This window comes from Rana temporaria, chromosome 1 (assembly GCF_905171775.1).
Source record: "Rana temporaria chromosome 1, aRanTem1.1, whole genome shotgun sequence".
NCBI lineage: Eukaryota > Metazoa > Chordata > Amphibia > Anura > Ranidae > Rana > Rana temporaria.
This window is the reverse complement of record NC_053489.1, coordinates 26,035,685-26,058,189: the sequence shown is the minus strand read 5'-3', so window position 1 is coordinate 26,058,189 and position 22,505 is coordinate 26,035,685. Positions and strand designations below refer to the sequence as shown.

Here is a 22,505-nt window from a genome sequence, read left to right as displayed (position 1 = left end):
AGCGACTGTTCGCAGAAGTTTAAATGGAAAAAGTCCCCCCCCCCTCTCATGCTACTCGGCTCCAATTTCTCCTCTACAGGGAGCAGCTGTCTCCCCACCCAGCCTGACCTCAAGCCCAGGCAGCTACCCCCCCAGACATCGCCTTCACAACCCTACATAACAAGCACACCACTCAGCAAACCAAATGTGGAAGCTATAGCCAAAGCTGCTTCACTACAAAGAAAACACACCTACATTATACACAACTCTCCAACAATTTCTTTCTTAAATCTATACTTTGCTGTAATGATAGTTATACAATTTTAATATTTGACACGTCTAAACGTGTTTGCAAAAATTGCAACTTAGACGCATCTTTGGCGCCGCTTTTCTCCCGCCAGAAGGGTTTCCAGCTCATCCCTTTAAAACCGTACACATTAATTACACATGTTCTCTGGCTGATTAACACTTCCGGACCAACACACGCAGATATACTGCGACAGGGCGTCCCTCCTGCGCAAAATCACGTACCTGCACACAATTTCCTGCACACATGCCGCCAACACGCTCCCGCTGCGATTGGACACAGTGAGAACCAATCAGCAGGTCCGGCGGACTATGTTCGCTGGCATCCGGTGATCGTTCGAAGGAGGTCTGCCTATGTAGACAAGGCAGACCGCCGTTCTGCGAGAGGGGAAGACAGATCGCGTGTTCCTGCTAAGCAGGTACATAGATCCCTGTCTTACCCAAGTCAAAGCATCCCCCACACAGAAAGAAAGCACCTTCTAGGAGTACATTTAACCCTTTGATTGCCAGTTAACTCCTTCCCTGCCAGTGTTACTGGTACAGTGACAGTAGAGGTCGACCAATATATATCGGCCGATATTTGGCCGTTTTGGAGAAATCAGCATCAGACGATTATTATCCAAATTAGGCCGATATTTTACATTGCCGCTTGCGATGCCACGGATCCGGAGCTAGGCCGAAGCCGCTGCGTTTCCTGATGCTGTGACCACCGCGGCAATCTGCGGATTGCCGCCGCGGTAACAGCATCAGGAAAGACCGGGGCTTCGGCCTAGCTCCGGAGCCGCGCCATCTTGGTACACCCAGCATGGCGGCCCTCCTCTCTGTTTACGCCCACAGAGGAGGAGGGGCCCACGCTCGTGGGACACACACCGCTCTCTGGTGTATGTAGCGGGGGGGGGGTGTCTATACTGGAGGGAGAGGGGGTCTGTACCGAGGGGGGTGACACCAATTTTTTATGCGCCAGTGCAAATTGCCATCCAGTGCCATCTGCCAGTGGCAATACCAGTGCAACCATCCAGTGCCAATTAGTGCCACCTTCCATCTAGTGCCATCTGCCAGTTCCAATACCACCATCCAGTGCCAATTAGTGCCACCTTTCATCCAGTGCCACCTGCCAGTGCGATCCAGTGCCACCTAAAGCCAGTGCCACCTGCCAATGCCAACCAGTGCCAACTATTGCCACCAGCCAGTGCCAATTAGTGCCACCTGCCAGTCAATGCCAACCAGTGCCAATAAGTGCCACCTGCCAGTACCATCTTTCAGTGCAACCTGCCAGTGCCAATAAGAGCCTTCTGCTAGTGCCATCTTCCAGTGCCAATTAGTGCCATCCAGTGCCATGAGCCAGTGCAACCATAAAAAATAAAAAAAAATAAAAAAAAAACGGCCTAAAATCGGCATCATATATCGCCATCGGCCGCCCAGATTTCTAAATATCGGCATCGGCCAGAGAAAAACCCATATCGGTCGACCTCTAAGTGAGTGCATATTTTTTAGCACTGATCCCTGTATTGCTGTCACTTAGTGTCAGATTTGTCCGCCACATTCCCATCAAAAAAAAAAAAATGGGTGTCAATTCATTTAATTGCCCAGAATAATTTATTATAATGAATTTGCTCCAGCAGTTAACACGCATTTAGACACATTTACAAGCGTTTTTATTTCTGCCCAAATTGCCACACTGACGCAGTGGGGTTATATTTTTTTTCTTGCCTGCTGGAAAAACTGGAAGTCCCTGTAAAAGCCAGCACTACTACAACATAAGCTGCGATCTTCCAGGTCAAGGCTCTGTTCACACTACTGCTGTGACTTTGCCAGGCGACTTCACTACTACTTTGATGCCACTTTGAAGCGAGGGAGGGCCTACACCGCAAGGAATGCCTGGGCAATCTTCCTGTAATGTCGGATCCAAATCACATCAATATAGATGAGGATCCGACTTCCATTACAGTCTATTGGCACAAGTCGGATAAAAGTTGCCTTGAAGTATTACAGGAGCCTTTTCTAAGGTTCTCATTGCACAACAAGTCGGATCCCAAGTCGTGGCAGTGTGAACTGAGCCCAACACAAGCAGCTGCCACACTGCCCACAGGGGGTCATCTGCTCAGCACTGGCACCATTCAGAGAATGCTTGGTTTTTTTTTCGTGAATACGAGGCATTCTCTGAGTGGACGGGTAGAGGAGGAGGAGCTCTGTGACATCACAATCTCTACCTTATTCAGAGAACACTGAAAAAAAATACAAGGACACTTCACGAACAGCAGCAATGTCAAGCAAGCACCACAACAGACAGTGATCAGTGAGGCAGCCCAAGACCCAGAGCCCCCGAGCAAGAGCCCCCGAGCAAGAGCCCCCGAGCCACAAGCAAGAGCCACCGAGCAAGAGCCACCGAGACACCGAGCAAGGAGCAAGAGCCCCCGAGCAAGGAGCAAGAGCCCCCGAGACACCGAGCAAGGAGCAAGAGCCCCAGAGCCACGGAGCAAGAGCCCCAGAGCCACGGAGCAAGAGCCCCAGAGCCACGGAGCAAGAGCCCCAGAGCCACGGAGCAAGAGCCCCAGAGCCACGGAGCAAGAGCCCCAGAGCCACGGAGCAAGAGCCCCAGAGCCACGGAGCAAGAGCCCCAGAGCCACCGAGCAATGGCCCAGAGCCACCGAGCAATGGCCCAGAGCCACCGAGCAATGGCCCAGAGCCACCGAGCAATGGCCCAGAGCCAGTGTTCTGTCAATATCTTCAACCCATCAGAAACTCCAACTACGTCACTTCCGGTTTATTTAAAACCTCAGTAATCAGAGGTTTTGACGCATTGGTGGTTGGACACAACACCAACAACCAAATAGAGTCCGATACAGGAAGACTGAGCCGTTTAGAAAGCACAGCAGCTAACGAGGACAAAGTTGTCGCCGCCTCGGAGGCAGACATTTTGTTGGCTAGTATTGGAGCAAGAATCTCCGCTCATGATATCCTGCACCAGTCAAAAACTCCAACTTCTGGTTTATTTAAAACCAGTAGTAAGTGGTTGGAGTTTCTAAATGGTTGGAGAACTTGACAGAACACCAGGCACAGAAGATTGCAGCCATCACTGTAGTAGTGCCAACTACTACAGAGATCTCCAGCTTCCCAACATGTACAAGTAATGTATTGTGCCAAGCCAACCATTGTACAATATGTAAGCAATACAAGAATGTTCCTGGAGTTCAGATTTAAAGTGCAATCCTCTCTACAAAATTGAAGAGGGAGAAGATAATTTACATTGTCATGGTTAGTGAAATATAACTATTCAAAAATAGGTTTTGCTTAAAGATATAATGTGAATTATAACAGGTGATAAAGTCAATCCAATGAAGTGACATCCAACGTGACAATATATATGAGTGCACCAAAGGAAAAGTGATGTGTAGAAAGAAAACTTCCACCTCTAATCTCACTGCCGCTTACCGACTCCCTATGATCTCCTATTACGGGAGATCACAAGCGCTTTGGGCTCTATACCCAGCCAGGGCCTTTGATAGACACAGCAACAGCGTTCTTCACAAACTTTCCTGGATCACTGCACAGAGATCAGCATAACGTTATGAATGGAGAGCGAGGAGGATAGAGTGTGAGCTCAGAAGACAACAAACAATGACACTGTGCTGCAGTTACTGTCCTCCCCCAGCACATCCCAGGGATAGTAAAACAGCGATATCAGAACATGTTCAATCATACAGTTTGTAGTGTACATAGATTTGCAAAACAATGGTATAAAGGAATATTCCTGAACTTTGTTTTAGCTCATGGTTACTGTGTGAATGCATCAATGCAGTGCATGTTATCTCAGCTTGGATTCGTTGAATGGGTTTACCAAAAATTGAAATATTGCAGAATATACAGCCTCGTGCTACCTAACTAAGCTCAATTTCATGCTGGATAAACTAAATTAATGCATCTTAAAGCGGTGGTTCCCCTAAAAATAAAGTTTTGACATTGCATTTGCTATAATAATTACAGTTAGAATCGGCTGGTTTTATGTAAAAAATACCTCCGTACGTAGCGTTTGTATTATTCGTTCCCACCGCCACTTCTGGGTACGATGCTGGCGGTGGGCGTTCCTAATTGATGGACAGGCATCCGACCGACGCATCCATCGCGTCACGAGATGCCGAATGTCGTTGCGCATGCGCCGTATAGAGCCGCACCGACGTTCGGCTTCTTTCGGCATCTCTTTATTTTTAGGGGAACCACCCCTTTAAAATAGAAAACTATTGCTTTGATTTCAACATTTTCTTAAAAGCCGTGTAAATGGGAATTAAAGGGGTTGTAAACCTTTTTGTTTTTTCACCTTAATGCAGCCTATGCATCCCCCCCCCACCCAGCCCCTGTTTTACTTACCTGAGCCCTTAATTTCCATTGGCGCAATCCCACGTCGCTCTCTCCACGGCTTCTCAGCTCTTTGTTGGATAGATCGATAGCAGCGCAGCCATTGGCTCCTGCTGCTATCAAATCCAATGACATGGGCTTCGGGGCCGAGTCATACACTCGGCGGCTATGGACGCCCAGTGTATGACTCAGGAGCGCGCCCGCAAGGTAACCCTCTCAGGAGAGAGCTTCCCAGGTGGGGGTTAGCTATTGCAGAGCAGAGAGCCACCGTGGGACCCCAGAACAGGAGGATCGGGGCCACTCTGTGCAAAACGAACTGCACAGTGGAAACAAGTATGACCTTTACTATCATTTTAAGTCACAAGGTCAGTGGCTCAAAGTAATGATGTGTAAAAGTCAACAGACCTAGTCAAGCATCTAATATTTTCAGGATGGGGGCATCAACAGCAATCCCCATGATGAATAGTTTCCTTTACAATCAAGAGAGAAGAAGCCTGTTTGTTTTTTTGTTTTTTAAAGTTCAATACCAGACCAAAAGGCCCTAACAATCTGAATACAAATATAAATATAAGGACTAAATTTACAAGGCCAATTAGTGCCATAAGGCAGTGGGGATCACCAATTTACAAGGCCAATTAGTGCCATAGGGCAGTGGGGATCACCAATTTAAAGGGCAATTAGTGCCATAGGGCAGTGGGGATCACCAATTTACAAGGCCAATTAATGACATAGGTAGTGGGGATCACAGGTGTTTGCGATCAGCTGCACCCAAGACGCCTATATAAATCAATGACAGACACTGCGGCTCGTTGCATGTAAGCCTCCATAGGCCCGATTCACACCTATGCAGTTTGCTTTTGATCGTTTTCTGCAGTCTTTTTGTGGTGCGTTTTTGCACATACGTTTTTTCCCCGCATTTTCTGATGCATCTTGCATTTATGCTTTTGTTTTTTGGCCAAATAAAAAAAAACGCAAATCGCTGCAAAAAAAAAAAGCACTACATGCTTTTCTGGAGCTTTTCCATTGAAGTCTTTTGAAACAAAATGCACTGTTTTGCAATTCAAAAAGTCCCTTATCCTTTCCGAAAATTCAGCTTTGGAAAAAAAAAAAAAAGGCAAAGATGTAAACGTGTCCCATAGGAAACCTGATTAAAAGCGGAGGTTCACCCTAAAAACTATTTTCTAACATTACATTGTGCTCACTCTCGACATTGACAGTACGTTGATGTTTGTTTTTTTTGCCGTACATACCGTTGTAACGCTATTTTCCCCGCCGGCTTCAGGGTAGTGGCTCCCGCGGGAGTAGGAGTTCCTATGCACAGGCTAAGTGATTGACGTGATGACAAAAGTTTCCACCGGGCGCATAAGGCACGTCACGAGTTGCCGAAAGTCGGTGCGCAGGCGCCGTATAGCGCCGACTCGCAGTTCGGTTTCTTTCGGCAACTCGTGACGCGCCTTATGCATTATTCACATGTATGTTTCACAGTCGTGTTAATTTTGGTGTCACAATTTGATTTAGTTTTACTCATTAGTCTTGACTATGCCATTTTGGTTTTAGTCTCATTTTAGTCATCTGCAATTGTTTTAGTCGTATTAAATTGACTTAAATCCAATAAGTTTAGTTAAATTGTAATGCATTATGTAAGCATTTCCAAACTCAGTCATATACTCCTGGATCAACAAAAGAAAAAGTTGAATATGTTATTAAAGCGTAGCCCAGCATGCACCTCTCCCTGAAAACCAGGAAGAAAAAGGAACTGGGCTTCACATGCCCCTCACACATATGATGAATACGGCCACAACATGAGCTGGAGGATATAAGGCAAGTGTTTGCAATGATTTCTGGAATAATTGGGGAGATATTATTATGTTTTAGGGACCAATTAATTTTAGCTTGCAAAAAAAAAAAAAAACAAAAAAAAAAATTAAAAAAAAAATGATGCCCGGAACCCCGCTTTAAGATCTGAACTACACAGACACTCTGTAAACTGAGGAGGCCTGTAATGCTGCACAGTGCTCTGGGTGGTTGGGAGGCCTGCAATGCACACACAGTGCTCTGGCCGGTCATCTGAGGAGGCCTGCAATGCACACACAGTGCTCTGGCCGGTCAGCTGAGGAGGCCTGCAATGCACACACAGTGCTCTGGCTGGTCATCTGAGGAGGCCTGCAATGCACACACAGTGCTCTGGCTGGTCATCTGAGGAGGCCTGCAATGCTCACACAGTGCTCTGGCCGGTCATCCGAGGAGGCCTGCAATGCACACACAGTGCTCTCGACGGTCATCCGAGGAGGCCTGCAATGCACACACAGTGCTCTCGACGGTCATCCGAGGAGGCCTACAATGCACACACAGTGCTCTCGACGGTCGTCTGAGGAGGCCTGTAATGCTGCACGGGGCTCTGGATGGTTGGGAGGCATGTAATGCACACACAGTGCTCTGGCCGGTCATCTGAGGAGGCCTGCAATGCACACACAGTCCTCTCGACGGTCATCTGAGGAGGCCTGTAATGCTGCACAGTGCCAAGCATGCTACAGTCACTACCTTGCTTGTTAGAAGGGGGAAGCACTCAAGCTGTACAGGCTGAGCTCCGATAAAAACCGAAGGTTCACGTGGGTAAACTTCTCTCACATTTGCTTTGCGTTTTCGCTCGTTGACAAAAATGGAATTAATTTTCGCCATAGTTTTCGTCAATTGACGAAAACGTGAGGTAATTTTCGTTCCGTTTTCATCATTGGAAAATTGCAGCCGACGAAAAGGTTTGTCAACGAAATGGACACCGGTTCACAGGTGCATGCCAACCAGCAAATACATCAAAAATGTATATGCGTTTTAAACACATTTTGTCAATAGAGCAGTATAAAAGCAGCCTAAAGCCCTGTACACACGATCAGATATCTGATGGAATTTAATCCAATGGATTTTTTCATTGGATATCCAATAAAGCTGACTTTCATCAGTCTTGCCTACACACCATCAGTCAAAAATAAAACCGTGTCCAAATGCGGTGACGTAAAACACGACGTGCTGAGAAAAATTAAGTTCTATGCTTCCGGCAATGCGTCGACTTGATTCTGAGCATGCGTGGATTTTTGACCGATGGACTTCCACACAGACCATCGGATTTTTCCATCGTTTTTTTTTTATCCATAGGAAAAAATTAAAACATGTTCTATTTTTTTTTAACCGAAGGAAAACAAACCGATGGGGCCCACACACGATCGGTTTGACCGATGAACAGTCCATCGGTCTGTTTTCATCGGACAAACCGATCGGGTTTACAGGGCTTAAAGCTTAGATATGGCATTTTTTCCCTAGTTACATTGGTCCAGCTTGGATATACAGCAAAGTCCATATATATTTACACACAGGCACACTTTTCCATACGTTTGGCTCTGTATGTCTCCAAAATTAAAACAAAGTAATCCAAACTAATTTGAAGTGCAGACTTCCAGCTATTAAAGTGGTTGTAAACCCTTCACTTTGACTTCAGCTCATTCCAATCTGTATAGAACGGGCGGCCGATTGCTGCCTGTAAAAGTTTACTCACTGTTTCTGTTGCCGTAGAAACCGTCCTGCATTCTTTAGTGACGTCAGCCGCGCTTGCCCAGTCCATCCGTTCTTTCACGGCATACAATGGGTATCCTCGGCATGCCAAATCTTTTCTTTCCCTTGTAAGACGGCACAGCACTGAAGGATCGCGATATGTGCCCTTCTCTTCCCGATTCTCCCCTGGTGACTGTACTAGACGTCACACAGGAGGAGTGAACCAGAGCGGCTGCAGAGTAAACAGAGCAAGCAGCTGCAGCTATTCTAAGAGCCATTGTCGAGCCACATTAGTAAAAGTTTCTTAGGAAGAGTAAAGCAATGCTTTTTCTATGAAAATAATGCAAAATTTTGGATGCGATCACGCGAGATTTAGGCAGGGGGACAAAGAAAAAGGGCGAAAATAACATCCACACAAAAGACAGATCGACAGTAAAGATGGAGCTGCCGATTCCCGGGAAAAAGAGATTTTATGAAAGTTAAAAAAAAAAAAAAAAAAAAAGGTATTTGCAAAGCGGATTTTAATCATGTTTAACCACTTAAGGACCGCCTCCTGCACATTTACGTCGGCAGAATGGCACGTACAGGTACGTCCTGTGCTAGTACCCAGCCGTGGGTCGCCCGGTCCGAAGCACCGGGACCCGATCGCCGATGGAGTCCCGTGATCGGTCCCCGTTGCTTTAGTAAACTTCAGTTTCGATATACGACTAGCAAGCAAAAACAAACGTTCTGTCGATCGTGTGTACATTACTGTATGTCTAGTAAATCTTCCAATCGCACACCTTCCTGGGGAAAACGGCTCAAAGGTACAAAAATGGGTGCTGAAGCCATCACCAGCTGGGTACTGGAACAATCAACCACATGAACATATTCGCCAGCACACCACGGATCGTATATAACGTCCAAAAAAGTATTGCACAGAAAACATTACAAGAGGTGCAACGTTTCGAGGCCGCATAGGACCTCTTCGTCCATACCTGTGGAAGCTATAAATCACTGATAGCTTCCGTTTCCCCTTCTGAGCATCTGCCATCATGCTTAGTTATCACAGAAGTTCAACTGCTCGGCACAGGCGGCCATTCAAAGAGCACTGCATTTTCTCAATGCATGCAAAGTGTTCTCTGATTGGATGCAGTGGAGATTGTGAGGCCGTTGCCCCACCTTATCCAATCAGAGAGTGGTTTGTACTGAATAGGACAATGCAAACAGTTTTCGAATAGCGTCCATGCCAAGCAAGCAGCTCCTTGTGTTCACAACTGCTCAGCACAGGACTCGGAAGCTCTTGGAGACCACTGGAGTAGAGGTGTCCACTACAGTCATTTCCAGCGTCCACAGATTTTCCAACGGGAGTTATGTGATGACAGCCTGTTGGCCGAAAAATCAGACCGTTTGTACGCTCCATCGGACAATTGTTGTTGGACTTTCTGCGGAAAAATGTTGGACGGCAGGCTTTAAAATTTTCCAGACAGCGGTTTGTTGTCGGATTTTCTGATCGTGTGTACACAAGTCCAAAATACAAACACGCATGCTCAGAAACAACACGACATCAGCAGAAGGTGCCCAAAGGGTGGCGCTCAAGAGCTGAAATTTCACGTAGTACGCAACTATGTTCATGTTTGTTGGCCGACAACTGTGTGCCTTTTTTTATGCAAGACAAATTCCTGGCCAACGCCCTTCAGACAAAAGTCTGGTGCTTTGTCTGCGGAAAATACGATCGTGTGTACCAGGCTTTACATTCATCCAAGCTGGACCAATGCAGTTATACAGTCCTGATCAAAAGTTTAAGACCACTTGAAAAATTGCAAAAAATCATATTTTACATTGTTGGATCTTAACAAGGTTCCAAGTAGAGCTTCAACATGCAACAATAAGAAATGAGAGTGAGACAAAACATTTTTTGAGCATTCAATTTAATGAAAATAACGAATAAACTGAAACAGGCTGTTTTTCAGCTGATCAAAAGTTTAGGACCACACCTCCAAAAAAATAACTAAACCCCCCCAAAACAGAAATCCAACGTCCAAACATGAACTCAGTAATGAGTAGCTCCGCCGTTATTGTTGATCACTTCAAAAATGTGTTTCGGCATGCTTGATGCCTCGCGTTTCCATGAGGTGAGTGGGAACATTTCTCCAAGTGGTGAAGACAGCCGCACGAAGGCCATCTACTGTCTGGAACTGTTGTCCATTTTTATAAACTTCTCTTGCCATCCATCCCAAAGGTTCTCAATTGGATTTAGATCAGGGAACACGCAGGATGGGCCAAAAGAGTGATGTTCTTCTCCTGGAAGAAGTCCCTTGTCCTGCGGGCATTGTGTACTGTAGCGTTGTCCTGTTGAAAAACCCAGTCGTTACCACACAGACGAGGGCCCTCAGTCATGAGGAATGCTCTCTGCAACATCTGGACATAGCCAGCGGCCGTTTGACGCCCCTGCACTTCCTGAAGCTCCATTGTTCCACTGAAGGAAAAAGCACCCCAGACCATTATGGCGCCCCCTCCACTGTGGCGCGTAGAAAACATCTCAGGTGGGATCTGCTTGTCATGCCAGTAACGTTGGAAACCATCAGGACCATCAAGGTTACATTTGTTCTCATCAGAGAACAAAACTTTCTTCCACCTTTGAATGTCCCATGTTTGGTGCTCTCTTGCAAAGTCCAAACGAGCAGTTCTGTGGCGTGCAAGGAGACGAGACGTTTTTGAAGAAGTTTTGTTTTTGAAGCCCTTCAGTCTCAGATGCCGTCTGATGGTTATGGGGCTGCAGTTAGCACCAGTAAGGGCCTTAATTTGTGTCGAGGATCGTCCAGTGTCTTGACGGACAGCCAATTGGATCCTCCCACTCAGTGCTGGTGACATTTTTTGGGGGCTTCCACTTGACTTTTTTGTTCCATAACCCTCAGGATCATTTAAGAAATTCCAAAGTCTTACTGCGTCCCACCTCAGCAGCGATGGCGGGCTGTGAGAGACCCTGTTTATGCAGTTCAGCAACCCCACCACGTTCAAAAAGGGAGAGTTTTTTTGCCTTTGCCATCACAACGTGTGACTACCTGACAGAGATTGACAATGAATCCACATCTTTGCACAGATTTGGCCTTTCAGGCTGGGTTCACACTACTACACTACTTTCATCCTACTTTGCTCTGTGTTCAATGTTTCCCTATGAGAGCGTCTTGTAGCGTCCTACACAAGTCGGTCCGACTTTGAAAATGCTCCCTGTACTACTTTTGGTCCTACATTGATCCTACTTCAGGCCCATTGAATATCATTGAAGTCGGACCAAATTAGTATCCTGTTCATGAAAGTAGGATGGATGTAGGACCAATGTAGGATAAATGTAGGACCAATGTAGCAGAGCAAAGTAGGATGAAAGTAGTGTAGTAGTGTGAACCCAGCCTTAAAGGCATGTGGTCCTAAACTTTTGATCAGCTGAAAAACAGCCTGTTTCAGTTTATTCGTTATTTTCAATTAATTGAATGCTCAAAAAATGTTTTGTCTCACTCTCATTTCTTCTTGTTGCATGTTGAAGCTCTACTTGGAACCTTGTTAAGATCCAACAAGGTAAAATATGATTTTTTGCCATTTTTCAAGTGGTCTTAAACTTTTGATCAGGACTGTATAAATAAAAATTGTCATACCTCAACTTCATCTTTAAACTAAGCAACCATTTTGAAAGCTGCACAGTGTTTTTTTTTTTTAACTACTAGGCCCTCCGACATGGTAATTTTATTACAAAAGTGAACTTTCTATTAAAATGATAGAAGCTGCATGTAGGCAATGGCTGCAGCATGTTTTTTTGTAGGGACAAATCTAGTACAGTCATACGACAGAGTGTTGGAAAATCCAACAAGAAAAACACCTATAAGAACAATCTTTGCTGAATAAGAGGACTCTCCAATAAGAAAGTGCCTGACATCACCCTAAAAACCACACAGATGATTGGGGTTACCAACACCAGATGAAATTACTACTCAGTGATCAATAACGAAGGGTCTAAGCCAGTGATGGTGATCCTTGGCACCCCAGATGTTTTGGAACTACATTTCCCATGATGCTCATGCACTCTGCAGTGTAGTTGAGCATCATGGGAAATGTAGTTCTAATAGCAGACAAAAAAAATTCTCCTGCGCTCTGGTATTTCCTGCTATAGGGTAACGTGGTCCAATTACAGGGTGTATTCAACGGTCTTGCAGCCCTCCTCAGAAGCATGGGAATTCATAAGGCTAAAAAAGAGAAAAAAGAAGAAAGGAGGGTGGTGCACCAACTTAGTTTATTACCGTATAAAAGGGTTTTATTACATATATTAAAACAATAGTTATACTCACAAAATGAGTTGTAAACAGCGCTTGACAGACAGTACAACTGGTACACAGCATCGCCAGAAGAACACGGTGACAACACGGATCAGGTGGTATCAGACCGACGCGTTTCAGAGGCGAACCCCTTTCCTTAGAGCCTTGGTGGTCTGTAGCTGCGCCTCCAAGGCTCTGAGGAAAGGGGTTCGCCTCTGAAACACGTCAGCCATATCGCCGGTCTGATACCACCTGATCCGTATTGTCACCGTGTTCTTTTGGCGATGCTGTGTACCAGTTGTACTGTCTGTCAAGCGCTGTTTACAACTCATTTTGTTAGTATAAATATTGTTTTAATATATGTAATAAAACCCTTTTATACCGTAATACACTAGGTCGGTGGGCCCTCCTTTCTTCTTTTAAATGTACTCCTAAAACATCTGGGGTGCCAAGGTTCTCCATCACTGGACTCTTGATGTTGCATGCCGGCCTCCCACCAAGCAATCCACAAGCCGTTAACACTGCAAACTACTGTGCTGAAAAAGTATAAGAAAGCTTCTAATTTCACATTCTAAACACAGATCAGGCTCCAAATACTATATAAGGTGCAATTTCACTTGACTTTATCATTTATAAATGTTTCAGTAAAATATGTCAAACTGGAAAGGAGGTCTCCGATCTCTACACATGGATTACAGTTCATCAGCTACAATGGCCTGAGAGCTCCATATCTTGGGGGGAACTTAATCAAAAACGGAGTAGCTGTGCATGGCAACCAATCGGCTTCTTTCATTTTCTAAGTGTACCAAAACAATCTGAAGATAGAAGCAGATTGGGTGCGGTTACAACCATTAGTCGTTAATGCAGACATTTTGCGTCCCAGGGCTGCTCATCTGTCTCTAACTGCTTGGTGTGTAGTTACATTTATTTTTATAGGCTTCCTGGCTGCAGAAGATTACAGACACCTATGGCCCCCCGACGGCAGATGTGTGCGGATTCTCACCAAACTATGGCTTCTATTACTTGTGTGAATAAGGACTTGGTGTAAACAGAATGTTGGAGCCCTTTGCTCTAGTGTAGCAGCCAACATTTTATTAAAACAGGCCTCTGGGTAAGGGTTCAATGTCTTGTCAGTAGGTTTACATGGAAGGAAAGGGATCTACATTGTGTATATAGCATCCTAGGATATGTAAGGGATCTATATTGTGTTCTAGGATATGTAAGGGATCTATATTGTGTATATAGCATCCTAGGATATGTAAGGGATATATATTGTGTATATAGCGTTCTAGGATATGTAAAGGAACTATATTGTGATCTATATAGTGTATATAGCGTTCTAGGATATGCAAGGGATCTATATTGTGTAAATAGCGTTCTAGGATATGCAAGGGATCTATATTGTGTAAATAGCGTTCTAGGATATGCAAGGGATCTATATTGTGATCTAAGATATGTAAGGGATCTATATTGTGTATATAGCGTTCTAGGATATGCAAGGGATCTATATTGTGTATATAGCGTTCTAGGATATGTAAGGGATCTATATTGTGTTCTAGGATATGTAAGGGATCTATATTGTGTATATAGCGTTCTAGGATATGTAAAGGAACTATATTGTGATCTATATAGTGTATATAGCGTTCTAGGATATGCAAGGGATCTATATTGTGTAAATAGCGTTCTAGGATATGCAAGGGATCTATATTGTGTAAATAGCGTTCTAGGATATGTAAAGGAACTATATTGTGATCTATATAGTGTATATAGCGTTCTAGGATATGCAAGGGATCTATATTGTGTAAATAGCGTTCTAGGATATGCAAGGGATCTATATTGTGTAAATAGCGTTCTAGGATATGCAAGGGATCTATATTGTGATCTAAGATATGTAAGGGATCTATATTGTGTATATAGCGTTCTAGGATATGCAAGGGATCTATATTGTGTATATAGCGTTCTAGGATATGTAAGGGATCTATATTGTGTTCTAGGATATGTAAGGGATCTATATTGTGTATATAGCGTTCTAGGATATGTAAGGGATCTATATTGTGTAAATAGCGTTCTAGGATATGCAAGGGATCTATATTGTGTAAATAGCGTTCTAGGATATGCAAGGGATCTATATTGTGTAAATAGCGTTCTAGGATATGCGAGGGATCTATATTGTGTATAAAGCGTTCTAGGATATGTAAGGGATCTATATTGTGTATATAGCATTCTAGGATATGTAAGGGATCTAGATGTTGCACAAGAATCTGTACCTGGTTAAATAAAAACCCTTCCATAAAATCTGTGGACCGTAAACACAAAAGTGGAACTTCCGCTTAATCCACTCCTCGCCCCCTTACATGCCACATTTGGCATGTCATTTTCTTGGGGGGGGGGGGTCTGGGGGCTTCAGTAGGAGTGGGACTTACTGTCCCGCTTCCTCCTTCTGCCCAGGGACCACTAAGGTGATACGTCATATCGCCTTTTATCGGCCCCTCACTGCTGGCTATCACCTGGGACACGTGACAGGTCCCAGGCGATCGCCTGTCCACTCAGGTAGCACTGCGCCGTTTGCGCATGCGCAGCGAGTGCCTGGCTGTGAAGCCGAAAGCTGTCATGGCCGGGTGCCCACAGTTGCAACGTAGGCGCTGGCTGTGAAGGGGGGGACCGGAACGAAGCTCCCAGCAGCATGTTGCTGGACAGTGGAACAGGTAAGTGTGTTTATTAAAAGCCAGCAGCTACACTTGTTGTAGCTGCTGACTTAAGAAACATAAAAAAAGTCTGAAACTCCCCTTTAACTTTGTTATACCCATCGGTTCTATACACCACATGATGTATACGGGAGGTATATACATTTTATATAGAGATGCAAAGTATATAAGACATATACACCTTGTATATACAGTTTTATGGTAAATAATGGCTCTGTATCTTGTATAAATTTTTAGAGCCGGTTCACACTGGGGCGACTCAGCCACCTGACGAGTCGCGTCCCATTCTATTCAATAAAACCGTTCTAATAAGTGCGACGCAAGTCGCTCCAACTTAGAAAAAGGTTCTTGTACGCCTTCGGGGGCGACTTGCATTGACTTCTATACAGAAGTCATTTTGCAAGTCGCCTCTGAAGTCGTCTTCAGGACGCCTTGCCGAGTCGCCCCCGAAGTCGTGCCGCCCCAGTGTGAACCGGCTCTTATATATTGGGAATGGGATGTAAACACTGTATATATGTATGTTGGTAGATGAGGATTGTGTACCTATTAGACTGTTATTTGGTATCATAGTAAGGCAGGCCATATATTATGCAATTTTCTGTGGTTGAAAAAAATAAATAGCTTGGTTCCTGCCCACCACAGTCAATGATGATAGGGGACTCCACCCTGATACGTTATTGTATTGTGACAGAGGGCAGTCTCATCTATAGATCAACTTCAGTACAACCAGCCTCTCCATACATGAATTGAAATGTGACCGATTCCTTCTATGACAGGCTTAAGAAATGGTTCCATGTCTTGGACCAAGTAAATTATTTGAGTATGGGGTGTATACCTGAAAACATTGATTGCGATACATAGCACATGCTGAGTGAGAGCAATAATACTAGCACCAGACCTCCTTCGTAACGCTAAACTGACGACCTGTAAAGGGGTTTTTAAAGTGTCACCTATGGAAAATATAGAGTACAGAAGTTGGTCGCCGTTGCACACAAATTTAAGGTTTGACATGTTGGGTATCCATTTATTCCATGCAACCTCGTCTTTTACAGGTTACCAAAGAAAATGGGTAATTTATTGCGTTTTTGTTAACTTTTAATATCAATTATTTTACTGAGATTTTGTGTTTCCTAGACATTTGCTGCAATATCGTGTGACATAACAAAATTGAACCTACCACTATTTTATTCTCTGGGGCGCCTGCGTTCAGAAAATATATTTTTCAGGCCTAAAATTAGGGTCGTATATATGACCCGATCTGTACGATAAATATTATGATTGATATGGGCTATGATTTGTATGGTATATATAATATGATGTGATCTGATCTCTAAGGGCTCTATGTACATATTATAATCTCTCTGGGCTGTATATATGCTGTGATTTGTATAGTATGGGCTCTGTGTGTACATATTATGATCTATGGGTTGTGATTTGTATAGTATGGGCTCTGTGTGTACATATTATGATCTATGGGTTGTGATTTGTATAGTATGGGCTCTGTGTGTATATATTATGATCTATGGGCTGTGATTTGTATAGTATGGGCTCTGTGTGTATATATTATGATCTATGGGCTGTGATTTGTATAGTATGGGCTCTGTGTGTACATATTATGATCTATGGGCTGTGATTTGTATAGTATGGGCTCTGTGTGTACATATTATGATCTATGGGTTGTGATTTGTATAGTATGGGCTCTGTGTGTATATATTATGATCTATGGGCTGTGATTTGTATAGTATGGGCTCTGTGTGTATATATTATGATCTATGGGCTGTGATTTGTATAGTATGGGCTCTGTGTGTACATATTATGATCTATGGGCTGTGATTTGTATAGTATGGGCTCTGTGTGTACATATTATGGGCTGTGATTTGTATAGTATGGGCTCTGTGTGTACATATTATAATCTATGGGCTGTGATTTGTATAGTATGGGCTCTGTGTGTACATATTATAATCTATGGGCTGTGATTTGTATAGTATGGGCTCTGTGTGTACATATTATGGGCTGTGATTTGTATAGTATGGGCTCTGTGTGTATATATTATGATCTATGGGCTGTGATTTGTATAGTATGGGCTCTGTGTGTACATATTATGGGCTGTGATTTGCATAGTATGGGTGCTGTGTGTACATATTATGATCTATGGGCTGTGATTTGTATAGTATGGGCTCTGTGTGTACATATTATGGGCTGTGATTTGTATAGTATGGGCTCTGTGTGTACATATTATGGGCTGTGATTTGTATAGTATGGGCTCTGTGTGTACATATTATGATGTGATCTATATGTTATGGGTGCTGTGTGTACATATTATGATCTATGGGCTGTGATTTGTATAGTATGGGCTCTGTGTGTACATATTATGATGTGATCTATATGTTATGGGTGCTGTGTGTACATATTATGATCTATGGGCTGTGATTTGTATAGTATGGGCTCCCTTGGTTGTATACATGATCTGTGGTACACATATTATGAGCTCTATGATGTGATCCGTATGGTGGGGGTTCTGTGTATACATATTATGATGTCTATGGGCTGTGATTTGTATGGTATGGGGGCTCTCTGTGTACATATTATGATGTCTATGGTTTGCATATATGCTGTGATTTGTAAAGTATGGGCGCTATGTGTACATATTGTGATCTGTATGGTATGGGGACCCTGTGTGTACATATTATAATCTCTATGCTGGGTTGTATATATGATCTGATATACATGGTACATATGCTGTGTGTACATATTATAATCTCTATAATGTGATCTGTATGGTGGGGGCTCTGTGTGTACATATTATGATCTCTATAATGTGATCTGTATGGTGGGGGCTCTGTGTGTACATATTATGATCTCTATCATGTTATCTGTATGTACATATTATGAACTATATATAGTATGCGGGTTCTGTGTATACAGAAAATGATGTCTATGGGCTGTGATTGGTATGGTACATATCCTGTCATATCTCTATGGTACATATTCTGTGTATACATACAATGATCTCTATGATGTGATGTATATATAATATGGGGGATCTGTATATACATAGCACTATCTCTATGGTGGGGATTGTGTATGGGCTGTGATTTGTATATGGTACATATAGTCTGTGTATATATAGAATAGAATGTGATCTCTATGGTACATGGCCTGTGTATACAGAATAGAATGTGATCTCTATGGTACATGGCCTGTGTATACAGAATAGAATGTGATCTCTATGGTACATGGTCTGTGTATACAGAATAGAATGTGATCTCTATGGTACATGGCCTGTGTATACAGAATAGAATGTGATCTCTATGGTACATGGCCTGTGTATACAGAATAGAATGTGATCTCTATGGTACATGGCCTGTGTATACAGAATAGAATGTGATCTCTATGGTACATGGCCTGTGTATACAGAATAGAATGTGATCTCTATGGTACATGGCCTGTGTATACAGAATAGAATGTGATCTCTATGGTACATGGCCTGTGTATACAGAATAGAATGTGATCTCTATGGTACATGGCCTGTGTATACAGAATAGAATGTGATCTCTATGGTACATGGCCTGTGTATACAGAATAGAATGTGATCTCTATGGTACATGGTCTGTGTATACAGAATAGAATGTGATCTCTATGGTACATGGTCTGTGTATATAGAATAGAATGTGATCTCGATGGTGTATACAGAATACGGTGTGTATGTCAGGCCCCGGTCTATATCGGCCTCTCCCCCCCCGGTGCCCCCCTCCTCCTCCTCCCCGCTCTCCTTTGTCCAGTGTCCGCCATCATCAGGCCGCAGCCCCCCTCCAGCAGTGATCGGCCTCGTGTACGACGGCGGCCCCTCTCCCTTGTCCCCCAGCGGGTCACACGGAGCCCCCCCTCGGCTCTCCTCCCCCCGTACTGACCGTGCCCCGGCCCGCCGCCTCTTCTTACCTGCAGCACAATGCGCCTCACAAAGCAGCAGCAGCGGGCGCCGTCACGTGACTCCTCCCCTCCCCCGGCCGCGCGGACATCTTCCCGGCGTGACGTCAGCGGAACGCGACACCCGTCTGCCCCCCGCCCCGCAACACAACCCCGATACCGTTTTCCCCGTGTGGGGAGCGTTCATGTGAGGGATAGGGGCGTGTAATATTACCGGCAGCCGTTGCTGTGTCCACACGGCTCTTCCTGGCTTCTCTGAGGAGAGCTGAGGGAGGGAGGAGGCGCGGCCTGATGACGTCACCGGCTGTGCGGTGCTGGTTGCCACGGGAGACGGGGCCTGTGTCAGCGTCTGCCGCCTCCCTTTGTGTATCCGCACTGTGTGAACGACACTGACAGGGGGTCCAATATAATGTACTACAACTCCCATCATCACCTCCATTGAATAATGTACTACAACCTCCAACAATAATGTACTACAACTCTCATCATCACCTCCACAGAATAATGTACTACAACTCCCATCATCACCTCCCATAATAATGTACTACAACTCTCATCATCACCTCCCATAATAATGTACTACAACTCCCATCATCATCTCCCATAATAATGTACTACAACTCTCATCATCACCTCCCATAATAATGTACTACAACTCCCATCATCATCTCTCACAATAATGTACTACAACCTCCAACAATAATGTACTACAACACTCATCATCACCTACCTGAATAATGTACTACAACTCCAATCATCGCCTCCCAGAATAATGTACTACAACTCCCATCATCACCTCCCATAATAATGTACTACAACTCTCATTATCATCACCTCCCTGAATAATGTAATACAACTCCCATCATCGCCTCCAAGAATAATGTACTAAAACTCCCATCATCACCTCCCATAATAATGTACTACAACTCACAATATCACCTCCCATAATAATATACTACAACTCCCATCATCACCTCCCACAATAATAAACTACAACTCTCATCATCACCTCCCACAATAATGTACTTTAACTCTCATCATCGCCACCCTGAATAATGTACTACAACTCTCATCATCGCCTCCCTGAATAATGTACTACAACTCTCATCATCGCCTCCCTGAATAATGTACTACAACTCTCATCATTGCCTCCCTGAATAATGTACTACAACTCTCATCATTACCTCCCAGAATAATGTACTACAACTCCCACCATCGCCTCCAAGAATAATGTACTACAACTCCCATCATCACCTCCTAGAATAATGTACTAAAACTCCCACCATTGCCTCCCATAATAATGTACTACAACTCCCATCATTACCTCTTGCAATAATATACTACAATTCTCATCAGAGCCTCCGAGAATAATGTACTACACCTCCCATTATCATCAACCACAATAATGTACTACAACTCCCATCATCACCTCCCACAATAATGTATTACGACTCTCATCATCACCTCCAACAACAATGCACTACAACTCCCATCATCATCTCCCACAATAATGTACTACAACTCCCATCATCACCTCCCATGATAATGTACTGCAACTCCCATCATCCTCTCCCAGAATAATGTACTAAAACTCCCATCATCACCTCCCATAATAATATACTACAACTCCCATCATCACCTCCCACAATAATAAACTACAACTCTCATCATCACCTCCCACAATAATGTACTATAACTCTCATCCTCACCTTCCATAATAATGTACAACAACTTCCATCATCACCTTCTACGATAATGTACTACAACTCCCATCATCACCTCCCAGAATAATGTACTACAACTCCCATCATCACCAACCACAATAATGTACTACAACTCCCATCATCACCTCCCAGAATAATGTGCTACAACTCTTATCATCGCCTCCCATACTAATGTACTACAACTCCCATCATCACCTACCACAATAATGTACTACAACTGCCATTATCACCTTCCATAATAATGTACTACAACTCCCATCATCGAGAATATATCAGGTCTGCCGTCACCAATGATACACCTCCATCTCTATATACATGTACACAAAAGAGAGCATTGATCTCGCAAATCGCGCGTCGGGTTATTTTGATGCCTGCATATAAAGATGCCAGTACTCAGAGTGGGGCACTTTCATGCTGTATTCATGACAGCTTCCTGCACAGGGCCTCCCTGGTTGCTATGAAAACGGTGGCCGCCAGCGTCATAGCAACCAGTGACTAATTTCCGGCTCCATTTAGCTGCCACTCGAGAGATAGGAAACAAAGGGGCGGGTCATATTTGGACAAAGGTGTCACTAGCATTCCCCTCCCACTCCTTTGTTTACTTTTAACTGCAGGACACCGTATCTCACAGCTGGCAGCTCAATGGACCAGGAATGAGCCACCTGTTGCTATGGGGTGTCAGAAGGATCTGAATGTGCGGCTTGTCAGCAGGATCGGATGGTGCAGCGTGTCAGCAGGATCTGATGGTGTGGGGTGTCAGCAGGATCGGATGGTGTGGGGTGTCAGCAGGATCGGATGGTGTGGGGTGTCAGCAGGATCGGATGGTGTGGGGTGTCAGCAGGATCGGATGGTGCAGCGTGTCAAAAGAATCGGATGGTGTGGGTGTCAGCAGGAACGGATGGGGTGGGGTGTCAGCAGGATCGGATGGTGCCGGGTGTCAGCAGGATTGGATCAGGGGGGTCTGCAGGATTTGATGGTGTGGGGTGTCAGCAGGATCGGATGGTGAGGGGTGTCAGCAGGATCGGATGGTGAGGGGTGTCAGCAGGATCGGATGGTGAGGGGTGTCAGCAGGATTTGATGGTGAGGAGTGTCAGCAGGATCGGATGGTGAGGAGTGTCAGCAGGATCGGATGGGGCGGGGTGTCAGCAGGATTTGATGGTGTGGGGTGTCAGCAGGATCGGATGGTGAGGGGTGTCAGCAGGATCGGATGGTGAGGAGTGTCAGCAGGATCGGATGGTTAGGGGTGTCAGCAGGATCGGATTGTCCGGGGTGTCAGTAGGATTGGAAAGGGTGGGGTGTCAGAAGGATCTGATGGGAGGGGTGTCAGCAGGATAGGATGGTGAGGGGTGTCAGCAGGATCGGATGGTGAGGGGTGTCAGCAGAATTTGATGGGGCAGGGTTTCAGCAGGATCGGATGGTGAGGGGTGTCAGCAGGATCGGATGGTGAGGGGTGTCAGCAGGATCGGATGGTGAGGGGTGTCAGCAGGATCGGATGGTGAGGGGTGTCAGCAGGATCGGATGGTGAGGGGTGTCAGCAGGATCGGATGGTGAGGGGTGTCAGCAGGATCGGATGCTGCTGGGTGTCCGCGTTCCATAGGGGTGAATGAATGGTCAGATCAGGTCCACCTAAATAAATGAAAGGCGGACCTGATTGGACAGCCCGTGTGAAAGGGGCCTAATGC

The 22,505-nt window shown here is 44.7% G+C and overlaps 1 protein-coding gene across 11 annotated transcripts in view; it reads right to left on the bottom strand.

Moving 5' to 3' along the window:
• Window positions 1–19,346, bottom strand: part of UBAP2 (ubiquitin associated protein 2) — a 119,086-nt gene extending 99,740 nt beyond the window's left edge. For 10 of the 11 annotated variants that reach the window (XM_040336038.1, XM_040336044.1, XM_040336043.1 and 7 more), the window contains exon 1: window positions 19,112–19,151. The gene's annotated coding sequence lies outside the window, so the exon portion shown is untranslated. Of the gene's footprint in view, window positions 1–19,111; window positions 19,152–19,313 lie in introns of those variants that run through there. The other variant, XM_040336039.1, reaches the window with a different exon arrangement.
• Between the last annotated feature and the right edge of the window lie 3,159 nt (window positions 19,347–22,505).